This window comes from Rhinolophus ferrumequinum, chromosome 17 (genome assembly GCF_004115265.2).
Source record: "Rhinolophus ferrumequinum isolate MPI-CBG mRhiFer1 chromosome 17, mRhiFer1_v1.p, whole genome shotgun sequence".
Taxonomy (NCBI): Eukaryota; Metazoa; Chordata; class Mammalia; order Chiroptera; family Rhinolophidae; genus Rhinolophus; species Rhinolophus ferrumequinum.
In genome coordinates, this window is record NC_046300.1 from 60,331,512 (window position 1) to 60,349,155 (window position 17,644).

Consider the following 17,644-nt stretch of genomic DNA (forward strand, 5'->3'; position numbering starts at 1 on the left):
GTATGGCAAAATCCAAGTCTCAAAGGTGCACACGCTCCCACTCTTATCCCCACCTCATGCCCTACTAAGTTGAACGGTACTGCTGGAAATACTCCAGCCTTCCACAAAGGGGTTTCTTTGTTTGTTTAAATCAGAGTTTTTTAAAGCCAGTTTTCAAGAAGCCATAGATGGAGTACTCCTCAGAGAGTAAAAAGAGAAATAATTGTTACAAAGCTTCTAACTCTGAGGCTTATAGTAAGGTTGGAACATAGTAGCCAAGTGTTATGACAGTGCATTGAAACAGTAAGGCAGGCGCCCACGGAGGGGGGTGGGAGGGTTGGAGGGGGGGAAGGACACGCGCGCGCGCGCACACACACAAGTGGAAAAAGGAAAAGATTAGCACAGTAATATATAGCTGCCCCTCTGGGCATTTTGGTTTACTGGTGTCTCATGTTCCTTCCCAAGAGTATGCAAGTTTCTATAACTGCACACATTGTCAGGAAAATTAAGCAAGTAGGGTCTGTTGAAAAACATTTGCTCCAGCAAATGAAATCTGACTTCTGTTTTATGAAAACGTAAGGGAGGAGATGTTCCTCAAGAAGAAAAAGCAAAAATGGTTAAAGAGTTTTGTTCCATTTTTAACACATTTCAAGGAGTTTGCTTTAATTGGGACGTTAAGCTTTCCCTCAGCCATGAGAGCACCTCTTTTCTTTAACCAAACCTGGGTTTGGGCTTGGTAATCAAGTGATTGCTGTTATTCTTCGTATTCCTCCTTGCCCTCTTTTTCCTCCTCTGCCTTCTGATTCATTATGCTATCAGATAATGGTGCCTCATATCTCTAGCTCTCTTTCCTTCTCCCTAACCCTCTTTCTCTTCTTTTGCATCATCTCAGCAGTGATGCCCAAAGCCATGCTGAAATATGTGTGTAAATCAATCCAAATATGATTCCCAAGAAATGTTATCAGAAAAATGCTGCGCCTGACCCAGTCAATCCAGGGCTTTAACCAGCTTTTATGTTTCATTTGAAATCCACATGAACACACACCTTCCATCTGGACAGGAAGAAATATATCTCTTTGTTGTAATGCCTTTTGGTAAAATAATAATAATAGAGACATCGAATTGAAAGGACCCCAAATTTATGAAGTCCTCTATGTCAGTTTCTTAAAATTTCCAAGACCAAAGGACACCAAAGAGCAATTTAATGCAGAATACCCATGAACATTTCCTTAAACAAAACTGTCACATTCTCCTTGCCTCCTCAACCAGCCCCCACCTGCCACCAATGAAACAGCATATGCACCAAAAAGAAATCGAACTCACTAAACTTGAGCTGCTGACCTAAAATTATTCTTCAGGTTTGTTCCATTATTTGTATCGCAAAATGGATATTTTTTGTCAAATGTTTTCCAAATGCTTGTGCTCGTGCGATGCTTTTTAGGGACAGGAGAGTTTTCGAGGATAGGTTTTGAGAATTCGCAAGGTGAGGGTGTGCCCACAAATCTAAAGCATCCCCTGTAGGCTGGTTACCACGCTGCTGCCAGAGAGGAGGATTCCAAAACTGAGGAACTCTTGGGGGGACTGGGCGCCTGAGCCTTGGCAGTTCCTCTCGTCTACAGCAGAGCATGAAGTCATGTCTGCTCCCCATACCATGTATGGAAGTTTGCCCACATATAACCTGCTTGTGATTGAAAGGAGAGTGTGGCTGGAGCGCAGCGATGCTGAGCTCAGGGGAGAATTCTTCCGTGGCAATAACCTAAAATCAGAGAGACCTGACCAACAACGATGGCCAGTTTCTAAGCGAGGCTATGTCCCTGCTCATAAAATAACCAGTCTTTGTCCATTCAGCACAGAGCAATGGTTGATAGGGGCCCTCCAGGTCCCCATTTTCCTCCACTGCCAATTTCTTAATTTTGATCAGTTACTTATTTCTTGAAGGGGTCATACAGAGACTAGGTTTTCCAGTTTGTTTTAATCTACCAGAGACCGAACTCCAGGGTCAGCATGGAATCAAATCCCCAATGAGAGTTACTGTAGGTCTCTCTTAAATGCAGAACCCTTAGCAGATAATCATCTTCAACTCACTGCAAGAGAGGAACCCAACATTTAAATAGCCCCAAATCACCAAGTGGGGAGAGAAGCAAATGACAAAATAACTAGAAAGGAGGTTGAACGCAGGGATTTTTTTTTTAATTACAAATTCCAGGGGACTAAATTGTGGCAGTTTGTTACAGCTCTGGGTGGTGATAATTGGTGCTTTTACAGAGTGCTGGAATTCAGAGGTGCGTTCTTATTGTTAGAAGAGATTTCACTTAAGTTCAATACATTAGAAGAGCACCAGGGCAGTATTAAGACTTGGACTCTGGCCAGGCTTTAGTATCCATGAAGTCTTTGCCCACTCATTTCCTTTCTTTAAGCCTCAGTTTTCTCAAATGGAAACAAGAGTAATGGTACTTCTAACCTGAGTGCTAAGACAGTTAAGGAAGGATCATTTTGATAGAGGATGCAAGGGACCATAAACTGTTTAGGGCTATGCATACTAAGGGCTGATTTTTAAGGTGTTATTGAATTTGAACTCTGAAAAAACTGAGTTCATATACACACTATAGATGAAAAATCTTACTTAGTAGGTGCTTTCAGCATAGAGGTTTTTTTTTTTTCCTTTTCTTTTTTTTTCCAGGAATGCCACAAAGAGTTAATAATTACCTATAAAATCCCTGGAGACTTGTAGGGTGATGACAGCCTTGCTTTGAGCCTGTTTTGTATCTCTCTTCCAAGGAAAATAAAGCTGTGTACTCATTAACTCCTTCCTCCCAATAATCTTGTCAAAGAGATGGATTGGTGGAGAAGGTAAGGGAGGAAGCTAGTGAGTCCAGGGATGGAAAATAAGAAGAGATAATTCTGAAATTTCTGTGTTGCCCACTCCCAGATTTTTCTTTGGCGGAGGTAGGGAGAGGTGTGTTTTATTTGCAAGCTCTGGCTATTGGAATACTGGGTAAAGCCCAACCAGGGCCAAGCTGCAGCTGCTGCCTTTCCACAGCAAGAATGGCTAATGCCTTCAGCTCAACTGCAACCCTGCATGTCCCTACCCCCTTCGACAGAGCATCATGAACCAGCGGCCAAAAACCGTTGGAATCCACCTTCTGATACAAACTAGGACCTGCACATTTGCCCTGGCTTTGTGAATTTGCAATTTTAACTGGTTCACTGAAAGGATAAAGAAAAATTTTATGAAAGCTATGAGCATTTCAAAATTCTGAGATTCTGGTGCGATAGTAGTTTAAGAGGCAGACTCTTAACTCCAGTGATGGAGAGATGGACCAATTACATCACCATCAGAGACTGCACCTCTCACCCCTAATCTGCTGCCTTTCCAATTGTCACTCGAAGCAACACCCAAAAGAGGACAGGGGTGGGAAACAAAGTGTATGCCTTACTGCCAACAAGTGAGAAGGGACACTTCTATGCATGTAAAGAACAGCACATGTACCATAACTTATAAAAATAATCTTCATGAAGTCACATACCTTATTTTTTCAAAACAATGTCACATCATAACAACAGCTATCATTTACTGAGCACTTATTATATACCTGTCACTTGGCTGAGTACTTTATATACTTTTTCCATCGAGGTAGAAGTTGAGAAAAATGCCCAAGCCCACACAAGCTTGGGAATAAGTGACAAGGCCAAGATTCCAAGCCAGCTCTGTGGATACCAAATATCCATTATGACATCTGAACCTCATAAACTTTGAATATGACAGTTGTTATTGTTCCCACTTTATAGATGTGAAAGCTGAGGTTAAATGATTGTGTCAAGGTCACACAGGGTGAAGAATAAACAGAAACTTAAATCAAACTTCCAACTCAACCATTGTCACACACACTTTATATTCAGTGTATGTCTTATGAGATGTGTCATACTTGTTTCTCAAGGATATTGTGAGAATGGACATAATTTTTTTCCTTTTCCATACTTGCTAATGGCATTCTAGAATTTCCTCTATGATAACATGCTAAAAAAAATTGACATAAATATATTAGCCTTTTCCCTCACCATACACAGTAGCACTTGTATAATAATAATGGTTAATAAGTACTGAGCACTAACTATGCACTGGGCATTATTTCACATTATGGCTTAATTCCACGGACGTCACATAAGAATTCCATGAGGTAGATACTGTAAAGTTATTTCATAGATAAAGATGCTTAGACTCTGGTCGACCAGCTTATCCAAGCCACGTCCTAGTTACAGGTTGAGTCAGGAACCCAAAGCCTATACTGACAGTTGATCCACCACAATCTAGTTGAAAAACAATTCAACTAGAGAGTGAGTGATAAGAAATTCTCTAGTTGAATTATTTTTGTGTTCATCTCTCCTTCTAGACGGCAGTTTGTTAAGTTGAGAGCCCGAGTCTTAGCCCGATCTTGGTATTCTTGCTGTTGGCACAGTTTCAGGCCCATGATAGGCACAGAGGCCACATTTGTTGCCCAAGCCCTGTGTGCTCCACAAGGAAGGGGGCTTATCAAGCTCCCCTCCCCCATCTTACAGAAGCTGCCCTTTGAATCTGGGCTCCCTCAGCATCAATGCCATCTGCAGCTGGTCAGACATGTGAATCTCTGCCCCGACCCCATACGCACTGGGTCAGAATCTGCCTCTTAATAAGGTCTGTGGGTGATTTGTTTGCACAATTTAGAGAGATTATGAAGCACTGGGTCAGCACATGTACCCCACATACTCACCTGCTGTGACGGTCCCCTCATCACTGCCATGAGGACAGACCATACTCTTTGCACTTTGTGTGTTTTTATGTGCTTGTGTGTGTGTATTTACATTTTCCATATTTTCACAAGGCCTTAATAGAATAATTTCAAAAATACAGGCAAGCATATGTTTGGCATATTGCCCCTTAACTGAAGAGCATTCAAAACATCTGCTCCCTATGAGACTTTGGTAAAACCCTCTTCTGCTGTTCAACTCTCTTTTTCTTTGACATGTATTCAGACTAACAAAAAGCATTTGAGAACTTTATGGCCTGTCGTATTTGTTTCCAATAGGACAGTTGGGTTTTTGACACGTTTCAAATTTACCATAAACACATAGACATACACATATTATGTGCTTTTTGCTGTCATTCTTATCCATGAACTACATTCTTTAGATAACTATTCATATATCCTCATTTACCTGAGGGAGTTCTGACACTCTTCTTGGATTTAGATGCTATAAATCAAAGTCTTTGTCTTGTCACCAGACCACCCCACCTAAAAAACGCTATTCTTTCTATCTGAAGTGTACTCACAAAGAGTACACTTCTTTCAGAGAAGACACATATCTTCTCTGAATCACAAAGATTCAGAGAAGGCAAGTATGTAGATTAATTGCCTGTAAAGATGACCACCAACAATTTCTCCCATCAAGAGGTGGAGTATATGTGCCCTCCCTCCTTGAGTCAGGGATGGCCTTGTGACTTGCTTGGACCAATAGAACGTGGTAAGAGTGACATTGTGCCAGTTCTGAGCCTGGCAGCTTTCATTCTTGTGCTCTTCCTACCCTGCCCTGCTATATAAAGAAGTTGAGGCACTCCTCCTAGATATACAGACCCTGGAGGATAAGAGACCATGAAGAGAGAGAGGCTGTGTGTGGGAAAAAATTGGGCATTTCAGCCAAGAGCCAGCACCATAACCCCAAACATAAAAATGAAATCATTTGGGGCCTATCAGCCCAGTGCAGCCACTAGCTAAATTCAACTGTATGGATGAACCAGCTGGCACCACGTGTGCAGAGATAAGCCATCCTCCTGGGGCCTTGACCAAATTTCTTAACCACAAAATCGTAACCAATAAAAATGTTTTAAACCACTATATTTTGGGGTGATTTGTTATGCAGCCATAGACTCCTGAGACAACAAGCATGGTTAAGTGGACATGCAATAAAACATGAGTAGATTTTGGGAGGAATAAAGTCTAATCACATAAATATGTCACTGGGAGTGTCAAAATAATAGTATTATCAGTTGACCTTCCTGACATGTTCGTCAGACCCTTGACTGAACGCAACATGCCAACTGGCTGATGCAGTTGAACAAAAGTTCTTGCGTAATAAATATTCTGGTTCCTCAGCAGGCCACAAAACAAGCTCCCTTCCTCCTCTCGTGGAAATAGGTATGAGAGAAATGCAGGGCATCTGCTTATTTAGAAAAGGTAGATTCTCCCATGTAGCTGGCAGTAAAACAAAATCATTGAAAGGATAAAATAATTCCAGTCCTATCATATTCTTCCTGAAATTATCAGATAAGACTTCAAGTATTTACGTTAATTTTTCATAAGAGACAAATGGATGAATCTCAGAAAATGGAATCCCAGCCATAAAACTGACACTGAGATATAGAGTTTGGGTGTGTATGTTTAGTAGGGAGGGAGGGTGGTAGGGGTTGCATTTTGGGGGCACAGGCTAATTCACCTCCCCAGTCGCCGTCTGGGTGTAAGATTGGCAAGGCACAGCTTACTGCTACCTTATGCATTATCTTGCACTCTTCTCCAGCTCTCATCTGTTAAGACTCTTCATGGTGTGTGACATGGGGGAGGGAGGGGCAGGGCCGTGCAGGCCACCAAACCAAGTTAGCTGAGTCACTGCCGTCAAGGAGTTTACAATCTTATAGTTCTATTCACTGCTAGATTCCCAGCATCTAGAAGGGTGCCAGGTAAATAGCAGGTGTTCAATGAATAGTGTCAAAAAAAATGATTAATTGAATATATGAACCTCATTTCCCTGTGAAGACCATAAGCAGGTCACAGGAAGCAATCATAGAATCACAGACTACGAGAAGACAAATGGACCTTTGTGTTCATCTAGTGCGGTGGGTCCGGCCCCACCCCGGACCTGCTGGATCAGAAACCCTGGGGTGAGGCCTAGCATTCCAAGTTGTAACAACAAGAGAGTTTCATGCACCTGTTTCAGAAACACCCATCTATTCTGCCCTCCTCATTTTACAGATCCAGAGAAGGAATTAGATGGTCTCAAAAATCACAAAGCTTGTTAATAGCTGGAAGCAGAACTAGGGCGACCAACTATCTAGATTTGCCCAGGACTGAGGCATTTCCCAGGTCACGCAACTTCCAGCACCAATACAGGGAAAGTTCTGGGCAACTCAGGACAAGTTGGTCACCTTAATTAGAACTCTAGTTACCTAATTCTCATCTAGAACCCTTTGCTGGCACTATAGCTAACTCCACTGAGTACTGATTATGTATAAGGGAAGAACGACTTGAGTGTTTTAAATGCATTAACTCCTTTAATCCTCTCAATAACCTTAAGAGGTAGGAGCAATCATTATCCTCATTTTATAAAATGGAACACTGAGGCACAGAAAGGATGAATAACCTGCCTAAGGTCACACAGCCAGGAAATCAGACCCCAGAACCCGACTTCTTAACCATCATTCTCAAATACTTTCTTTTTATTAGAGTGGATTCCCAACTCCTTCACTTTTTCTTTCATCTCATCCCTTAGTCTTCATTAACACTTTTCACAATTCGCCGTTATTTTCACAATCTGTCAGCCTGCTTCACACCTGCTCTCTAACAGTAGAAATGGAGCCTGAGGCCGGACCACCACCTCTCTCACATAGCACCTCCAATGGAGGGGGCTCAGGACAGATGTGCTGAAGAAATGACATAGGCATGAAAGCAGTAGCTGCTGAACGAAGACTAACTGATTGAGGTGGGTTACCAAAAGAAATCTAATATTAACCAAATACCTACCATGTTTCAGCCACCATCCAGGAAAAAGGTGGGTCAAACTTGGCCTTCAGGTGCGATTCATTGGCCGGGTGCGGTTATTTTTCAAAGATGGAATTTGACCCACATTTAGGAGGTAGCCATTTCTTGACTGTCTTAATTCCTACCTGCCCACTCTGGCAGGCATTTGAATTTACAACTATGGTCACAGGATTTCTCTAACATGAATTCATTTATGTTTTACAACAAGCGTATGCAACAGACATTCCCATCTATGCTTTGTAAATTTAAAAAAACCTGAGGCTTGGAAAATACAGGCTACCTGGCCAAGGTCACAAGCTCATAAGTCAGGGACCAAGAGTGAAAAGCAGGGCTAACTCTTCTCCCTGCCTCCACCCCTCCACCCAATCGTCCCGTCAGCCACTGGCTTTCTCGAGGCATCATGGGAAGGAGAGGACCATCTCATCTCAGCTGAAGTGTGTGTCATATAATGCTGAGGCTTCTACGAAAAGGAGCCTCCTCCTGCACGCAGTACAACCAATCCAAATGTATGCCAGCGTCTCCTAGAAGATGCTTTCCCAGGACTCAAACCTCCCTCTCACCAGAAGAACACAGTGATCCGGAAGCTAAGTGGAAGGAACAGTCCACTATGTCAAACACTTTTGGAAGGTCAAGGTGAGCAGTAAGAACTGACTGTTGGATTTAGCAATGTAGATTTCATTTGTGATGTGATGAGAGCACTTTGGGTGAAGTAAAGGTAACAAAAGCATGATTAGTGTTAAAGAAAGGACTGAAGATAAAAATTCGGCCCAATAAGGATAGATAGCACTTTCGTGGAGTTGTTCTATAAAGGGGAACAGAGAAATGGGGTGGTAGTTGGAGAGGAAAATGGAATCAAAAGAGTTTGTTTTATTTTGCTTTGAGATGGGAGAAATAACATGATATTTGTAATATTCTTGTACAAAATGGGAAAAACCAATACTGTACTAAGGGAAAGGGAGAGATGTGGGAGCCATATTGTTGAATAGGGAAGAAGGGACAGAGTTTAGCGGACAAATGGAGAGGCTGGTCGTAGCTGGAACCACAGAACCTTAAACGAGCTGGGAGGCAGATCATATGGCAAAGAAGCAGGAACCTCTGGTGGTGGGAGCTAGTGGATGTTCTCCTGCTCCTTTTCCTTAGTGAAATAGGAGGCAAGGTCGTTGAGAGAGAGAATGGGATGGAGGTGTTAGAGGTTGAATGAGCCAAGAGAATGGATGAAATAATCATCTATGAGAGTGGGAAAAAGAGGACTGCAGTAAGATTACCAGGGAGCATAAATGTCCACTCAAGATTAGAGGTCATGAATTAAAGTGAGACCAGTCAGTAGCGTTATATGTTTTTCTTCAGTCAAGTTCTCCTGCAGATATGGTCCAGTACCAGACCAGGACAAAACCAGGACTGAGGTTTTGCCAGAAAAGCATTGTGGAGTGATGAAGGGAGAAGAGGGCTTGAAAATACATGGTAGGGAGGAATTATAACAAGAGGCCCTGCTGTTTAAGCTAGGCAGCAAGGGGTATGTAGACAGAAAGGGGTGAATGAAGGTCAGTGAAAAGGCAGTGGGATCAATGGAATGGGTCCAGGCGTGTTGGCCATCACTGAAGTCCGAGCTGGGGGAAGTGAGCGGGGAGGCCTCCGTGGGCCGGGGCTGCCGCAGTTAGTGTTAGTGTACAGTTAGTGTACATCCAGGCTGGGCATGTAGCCGACAGTGCAGAAGGGGGAAGTCTGGCACTCAGTCAATATGTGTTGAAGGTTGAATGAAAGCGAAATCACTGGAGATGATCTGATTCAAGATCTGAAAGGCCAGGATAATGGGAAGATCATTTATGAAAACAGTTATGAAAATTACCAAGAACCAGGGTGGGAAGATTATTGAAAAAGTGATAGTGAGCTGGGAGCTAAACTTTTCAGGGGCCAGTAAATGACTGCCACAAGAAGGAGAGAGTGGATGGGAGACACTAAAATCATGAGATTCAGAGCTGTAGGGATTTGGGAGAGGCAGGAAGGAGAATAGTCCGGAAGTGGCAGTGAGCATCAGGAAAAACACCTACCCCACCTCCTGGCCCAGTAATAGAACAGGAGTGAGGGGAAAACAAACAAACAAACGAAAAACGGGCATCAGCCATTAACTTTTTCTGGAATTAAGATAAACAGATATTTGACTAGACAATCATCAATACCAGGGTTCAACAAATTTTCTCGGTAAAGGCCAGATAGTAAACATTTTCGGCTTTGTGGGCCATAAGTCTTTGTCGCACCTACTCTACTCTGTCCTTGCAGCTCAAAAAGTAGCTGTAGATAATACATAAATGAACAGGTATAACTGCATTCCAATAAAATCTTATTTACGAAAACAGGCGGCAGACCAGATTAGATCTTCAGGCAGGAATCTGCTAACCCCTGATCAATACCAATGGAAAAGTGCAACTAGGAGGTCTAATGAACAAAAATAGGACATGCTTATCTGAGGACCAAACATTAAAAAGGATTTAAATTTAGGATCCTGGTTGCAAGCAGAGCAGCCAGGTACATGTATGAAGTTTGTACACTGCACAACCCCAGGGGGCACGACTTACATTAACCACGACATCAACGACTGGCCTAGATGCTGTGCAGGGCACAATCTGGATGGCCACGTGTGACAGTCCTCAATGCGAGAATAGTAACTGCAAGGATTTAATATCCATTAGTGCCCATTGCACTATGATGAAATAGTGGAGAGCATATCCCAGCTGGAGAGACTATCCCCGCTATTTCTAGAAAAACAATAACTGCTTTTATTGAGCCTCTGCTATGCATCATGCATCATACTTGGCAATACATAAATATTATCTCATATAACCCTCCTAGCAATCCTGTCAGGTATATGTTTTCCCCCTTATACTCTAAGGTCCAGAAAAGCTAAGCAATTTGCCCAAAGTACCCAACTAGTAAATATCTAAACCAAAGTTTGCCTGACTTCCAAGTCTGTATGCTTTCTACTTCACTCTCCTTTCAGATTGGTTACAAGGTTCATTAATGATGATGACCTAGTAAAACATGTATGAAGAAAATTTCTTCTGGAGACCTAATTAAAAATAATTACATACCTTAAAAGACACTAAAAATATGGCAGACGCACCAACAAGGAAGACGGTTCTTATTATATCAATGTCTTTATGGATTTGGATTCTGTTCAGAAAAGCTCAGACTCAAAAGGTAATTGCTGGGAGCATGCAAAATCCATCAACCCATAATTAACATATGACAATTATTCTAATTGCCTCAGACAACATTTCTATGTTTTTAATTGTAGAGCAATTTGCCAATCACATCATTAATTGGCAATTCATATTTTAAACATGTAAAAGACAATGGGTCTTTATTTCCTCTGAGGCAACTGAACACATTAATTGCATTTTTAAAATGAGTTTTCTTCTTTACTTTGACCATAGGACCCCCGTCAGATGGCATTTCTTCAGGCCACAGTGTATTTTCTCTGGGTAACTTAATCTTACGTTAGTGCTTTAATACATTTTCCTAACAATTCATTTAGACCAGATCCTTGTTTCTTTCTAGAAACCCTGAGCAGGGCTCCTGTTGACTTCAAAGGGGAAAGAGTGGGTGCTGGGAAAACTAGGAATCTGGTTCCTGGTTCAAAAATCATCCACACACTATAAAAACTCACTGGTGTCTTCCTGTGTGTTAAAGGCCAATTAATATATGTGAGTGAAGCCTTTGTACAAAACCACCCTGGCAACTCATGAACTTGCTGGAAAGCCCAGCAGCTGATGGGGAAAAAAAGTTTAGTCGACTCAGTTCTCATACAGACTTCCCATTTGCTCATAGAGAAGGAAGGAGAAGAGTAAGAATTGCTCTCAAAAGGCAGAAAGGCAATAAAGACAACCATTGACTCTCTCTCCATTCTCCCTCTCTTTCTTTCCTCCAGTTCCTTCAACACGCATTTATAGCCTACCACGGGCCAAATGCTGGGTGAATATCAAAGATTGAAACAGAATTCATCACTCCAGCATCAAGTAGCCACCCAAGCTGTAAGGGTCATTTTCCTCTGGGATGTTTGGGAAGGAGGTGGTGTGCCTGGACACTGCAGCTGAGGCAGTCTGACTCAGCAGCTCTGTGCTACAGAATCTTCCCTCTGGGCTGTTGTCTGTCACCTGGAGCTCCAGGCTTCGGCTCCATCAGGGGGCTGCAGCTTCTTTGCCTGGGCTTGAGTGGTGGGGAGCACGAGGGGCAAGATGTCTTTCCCTTGTCCCTTATTTCCCCCACCAAAACCATGACCATCATCATCACCCCCACCCCCACCTCATAAAGCTGTACTAGGCTGTGAAACTTAGGCATCTGATGGAAATTGGAAGACAAAACTTATAATGTCAAACTCTTCGTAACTGTTTACACAACCATTCCTCATAGATAAGGAGGAAGCACAGAAAGTTACACCTTCACAAAAATTTCTAGCCTGGCCTGTTTGTCAGATTTCTGGGTACCCTCTTTCTAAGACCATCTCCTTTTCCAAACACACCCTTTGGTCTTGAGCTTGTACAGGAGCTCAATTCTGGCTGCATATTCTCCGGGGATATGCAGCCTGCACATACAATTTTCCTCTCCCTAGGTGATTTTAATGCATACCTAAGGTTGAGAGCCACGGTCCTAGGGTGGATCCTATCCCTCAGTCATGCCACAGGTTTGGGTTCGGGTGGAGATGCAGGTCCCACAGCTTGAATCCTTTCGTCTCCACCAGAATTTGCACATTGAAGGCCCACCCACATGCTAGCTCAGGACAGCAGATGTATTTTGTTTGGCTCGCATACAGTTTTAAAAGAATTGAATTACTTGCCAACATTTATTAATGGGAATATATTACATAAAAATTTGGATATCTGGCTTCTTTTGGAAAATAGGAATATTTGGTCGTTCTCCGTCTGCATTCCTGTGTGACCACAATTGGCTGGAGAGGAGAAGCTGTCCCTTTAGGGGCAGGTATGCTCCCTGGATGTCACAGCCCTCACACCATTCCTGCCTTACCTGCCTAGTCCATGTGGCTCTGACTAATGGGGGCGGGGCAAAGGAGCGGGGAGAAAGCCCTGCCTCCCTTTCTGATATCTCCCCCAGGAAGTGCAAAGCAAGGACTACAACAGTCATCCACAGGATAAGGGTGGAAATAAACGCACACAGAGTCCTGGATTCACAGAGAAATAGGAAAGAAAACTCTCTTTCCATACACGGCTTTCTGCACAGGCTCCTGCCTGCAATGGGAGAGTGATGAATATTATTCTTGAAGAGTGGTATAAGTTTGAGGCCCGCCTCACGCCCATCCTTACCTCCACCTCCATTTCTTTGTTCAACTTAAGGCTTGGTTTGCATAGGCGAAAAACAACAACAAAAAACACCCCCAGACTCTCTACCCATTCAAAGACACATAGTTGCTATTTATTGATGCCTGAGGCCAGGTCAGGCTGCCAGGCCAGATGGCCCCACACCTGTCTTTCTGAGGCAGTATTTCTCAATGTGCGGCTCATACACCTTGTGACAGATTCCTGTGCCCCACCCCAGACTTACTGAATCTGATCTCCGGGGGTGGGGCTGGTATCTACGTTTGCCAAGTGACATTTTTGTTTAATAATAATAATAATAATAATAATAGCAGCAGCTAATCGCAGTACTTACTATGATTTATGGGTATTGTCTCATTTAATTTTCACAGAAATCCTTAGAATGGGTAGTAGTAGCCCTACTTTATAAACAACGAAACTGCAGCACAGAGAAGTTAAGGTCACACAGCTAGGAAGCTGCAGAGCTGGGGTTCTGATCATCTGTTCTAGTGGATAAACCACTGCTCTGAGCAGGTGGCAGGCAAGAGGAAGATTCATGAGCCCCGAACCCAGTCAAGGAGGATGGGTAGAATTTTGTCCATTACAATGGTCAAACATTGACCTTGCTTTTTGAAATTTGAAAAGTTTAGCGTAGAGACTAGGCGAAAGCATATTGCCCATAACATATGGTAGTATATGATTAGATGAGGAAAATATCCTGTGTCCATTCGATGTAGTCTGTGCTCCAGCAGTCCCTCAGAAGTCATTTTCCCCCCTTACTCTAGCTTCCCTGCCCTTCTCCAGGTCTTTGTACTGTGACTTAGCATGTACTGTTCCCTCTATCTGAATGCTCTTCTCTTAGACCAGGAGCTAGCACAGGCTAGAAAACAAGTATTTTAGAGTTGGGGCACAATAAGATCCTATTGCAGCTGCTCATCTCTGTCACAGCAGCACGAAAGGAGCAGTATGCAGTGTGAAAGCAAGTGGGCATTGCTTTGTGCCAATAAACCTTGACGGACCCTAAAACTTAAATTTTGTATTGTTTGTATGGGCCACAAAATATTTTCTACTTTAGATTTTATTTCAACCATTTGAAAATGTAAGACTCATTCTTAGTTGGCAGGCCGCACGAAAACTGATGTCGGGTGGGATAGGTGGTGAGCCATCAATTGCCACCGTCTGTCTTACATCTTCTCAGGGGAGCGCTATCTTGTGCCTCAAACACGGCTCAGCTCCGGGCTTGTCAGGGGCCTTTCCTGACTCTAGCTGAAGTTGCCTCTTTCCTCCCCCTGTTCCTCTCTCTCCCATCATCTTTTAAAATTACTCAATAATGCTTATACTATTTTAAGATTTTCTTGTTCATCCATTAGTTTATTTGCATATTGCATGTCTTCTTCCTCTGTTAGAATATAGGTTCCATATTCTATAAAACCATAGAATATAGTTTTGTTCTTTGCTGTTTCTTCAGAGCCTAAACAGTAAATGTCGTGTCAGAGGGTGAGTACTTGGGTAAATGACTAGACAAAATTCTTCAGTACTACAACTTATAATTCCTTGTATAGCTTGGTCTCTAGCAAGCCTTTCATTATATTTAGCTCAGAGCCTACAGAGATGAAGTATTACCCAGCCACAGCCCACAGGAGTTATAGGTCTTAGGGAAAAAACAAAAAAACAAACAAACAAAAAAAACCCAACAACAACCTGACTTGTCTAGAATAGAATAGAATAAATTTCCTAAATACCAAGGGCTTGGGTGAAATATCAATTAATATGGTCATAATCGAATAATGCAGAGAATTCTTAGAACTAGGTATAATTACTATTTAGATAGCAAAAATTTCATTTTGGGCTAAACTGAGGGTTTCTACATTTCCTTATGAAAAACTTAAACACCCAGGGCTCATTATGTGCTCTTATGTAAATAAATAAGACATCAAAGCAGCTCTTAAATGCTGTACCACGACAGGGTGTGACGAAACTGACTCCTAACAGACTGGCACTAGCATACCCGTCCGTATACATGAAAGGACAAGCTTGGGCTGTTAAAGCTTGGTGAGCAGTAGCCACGGGCCCCACAATCACAGGAGAAGTTCCCCCTAAAGCCCTCAGGTCAGCCAAGGGCACAGATGGGGCACCTACTTCATGGAAGGAAGCTTTCCTTAAACCACACTGAAGAGAGAGCAGCATTCTCTTTCATTCCCACTGAGGACATTGGGGACATTGGGAGGGGCTTCTGTCCTCCACTTGCAGATTGAAGGTTGAATGAGAGTGGATCTCAGTATTGGAAGGTGTGTGGCCCTATGAACACTAAACACCTGATTGATTCCCTGAACGGTCATGATGTCCCAGGTGGTGTTATTCCCATGTGGACTTGACCGCACCAAATTCTCAGGCTGAGGGGAGTTTGGTAAAGAAAAACGATAGCCATGGTTTTACCCTAGAGGCTTGAATCCTGAGGCAGAGTGATGAATGCTGTGTGCTTTGCGTGTCTATTTCAGACAACAAAGTCCCAAAGGATCCTGTGAGCATTGGGGCAAAAGCAGCAATGCCTGAATGCAAGGTTCCAAAGTGAGGATCTGCTTCTCTCTCTGACAGAGAGCACTGCTTTCTTCAAAGCATTAACTCTGTTTCATCCATCACATTAATTGAACTCATTAAAATGAGTCAAGGATCACTTTCTTGTTTTTCAGCACCTGGAGCTTTAATTGAGCTCCTACTGAGCATTTACTACATAGGAGGCAATAGGCTGAGGGATGAGGGGAATGGCTGGGAAGTGGGATCCAAAGATGAAGACCACGGGCTCCCACTGTGCTGGAGCAAAGGGATGTGTGTGTTGGACAACGTATTTTGATTTTTAGATACTCTGAATTAGGGATTTTCAAAATTTAATTTCCATCATCATTGGGGGAAAAAAAAGTAAGCTACTTTTACTGGTTACCAATGACTTACTTACTGAGTGTGTAATTAGTGTCTAACCTCATTTAATTCTCTCAGGCAACCAACAAAGTGGGTTCTATTTTGCCCCATTTCATAGAGGAGGGAGCCAAGGATCAGAGATGTTAAAGAAACATGTGTTCCTTCAGATGGCTGGTGAAAATGGCAAAGCTGGGGATTAAATTGGAGTGGCTCTAAAGTCCAAATACTTGCCCCCTAAGCCTCTTCTGATAGTGCCCTCTTAGGTTGGCCTGCCGCTTAGGGACAGAATGAAGGTCTTTACTCACTGTGATTAGAAGGGCCCCCCTGATGGATCTTCTTCCCTAACTCTTACCTCACAGTCTTACTTTTGAGCCTGTGATTTTTTACGGTTAGAGATTCATTCCTTTGGGGGAAATATAGATCTCTTGATAAATTGTAAATGCCTCCTCAGAGAAACAATATGCCTTTATCCTTCATGAACAGCTCAGTGTCATATTGATAAAGGAGAGCATGGGAAGGATGGTCCAGGAGGTGGGCACAGTTTAAGATGCCCTTCAGAGGAGTCCCTCATAAAGCTTGCAGCTTTGGGTTTCTGGTACATCTGGCTGTAGGAAAGGGGAGGGAAGTGTGAACAGAGGAGATGAGCCTTTTCCTTCTTCACATTTGGGCTTCAGGCCACCACCAATATGTGTTCTTCTCTTCTTCCTGGGCACGCAGCTATGCCACATTTCTGCCTCCTTTAGAATTGGTGTGGTCTCACTGAGTTCAGGCCAAGAACATGAGAAATGAAATGAGCCTAAGATGGAGGAGGCTGGGTCCCTAAGTAAGTCACCACCACCTACAATAAACTATGATGTAAATGAGGATAAACTTAGTACGCAAAGCCACTAAGCTTTGGAGTCTGTTTATTTGTTATACCAGATAGCTTAGCTTGCTACATGCTCTATGCTTTCCCTGTTGTTTTGCCTCAACTTGCCAACCTATTGCTGCTATTGTCGTAAGTCATGTGAAAACACATGGCTATTTATAACATGGCAGACTGGGTTGGATTGTGTTCCCCCTAACCCCCAAAATTCATGTCCTTTCCCAAACCTCACGATGTGACCTTATTTAGAAACAGGGTCATTGCACATGGAATTAAGTTAAGGTGAGGTCATACTAGAGTAGGTCTCTTACAAGAAGAGACCTGACAGAGACACACAGGGAGAACATGTGACAATGGGGACAGAGATTGGAGTGATGCATCTACAAGCCAAGTGGCACCAAGGATTAGCCGCAACAGCAGAAGTTAAGAGAAGTTAAGAGACCATGGTCCTGCCAGCACCTTGATTCCAGGCTTCTAGCCTCCAAAACGGTGAGAGAATAAGTTTGTTGTTTTGAGCCACCAAGTTGGTGGTCTTCTGTTATGGCAGCCCTAGGAAACCAGTATACGAGGGAGTCAGCCACTATCACTTCCATTTGGTGGAGACTCCCAGGCTGTCAGGGATGGGAAAGCTTTGCAGAGAGAAAAAGGGAAGGCTGCAGGTGTGCTCTGATTGGAGGCTATTGCATGGGAAGCTGGAGTTTGGCTAGCTAGAGGCAGGGCGTCTCATGTGATTGGACTGGGGCATATTTTGCTTTCTCATATTATTAATAGTTCTTAGCTGGGAGTGGGGG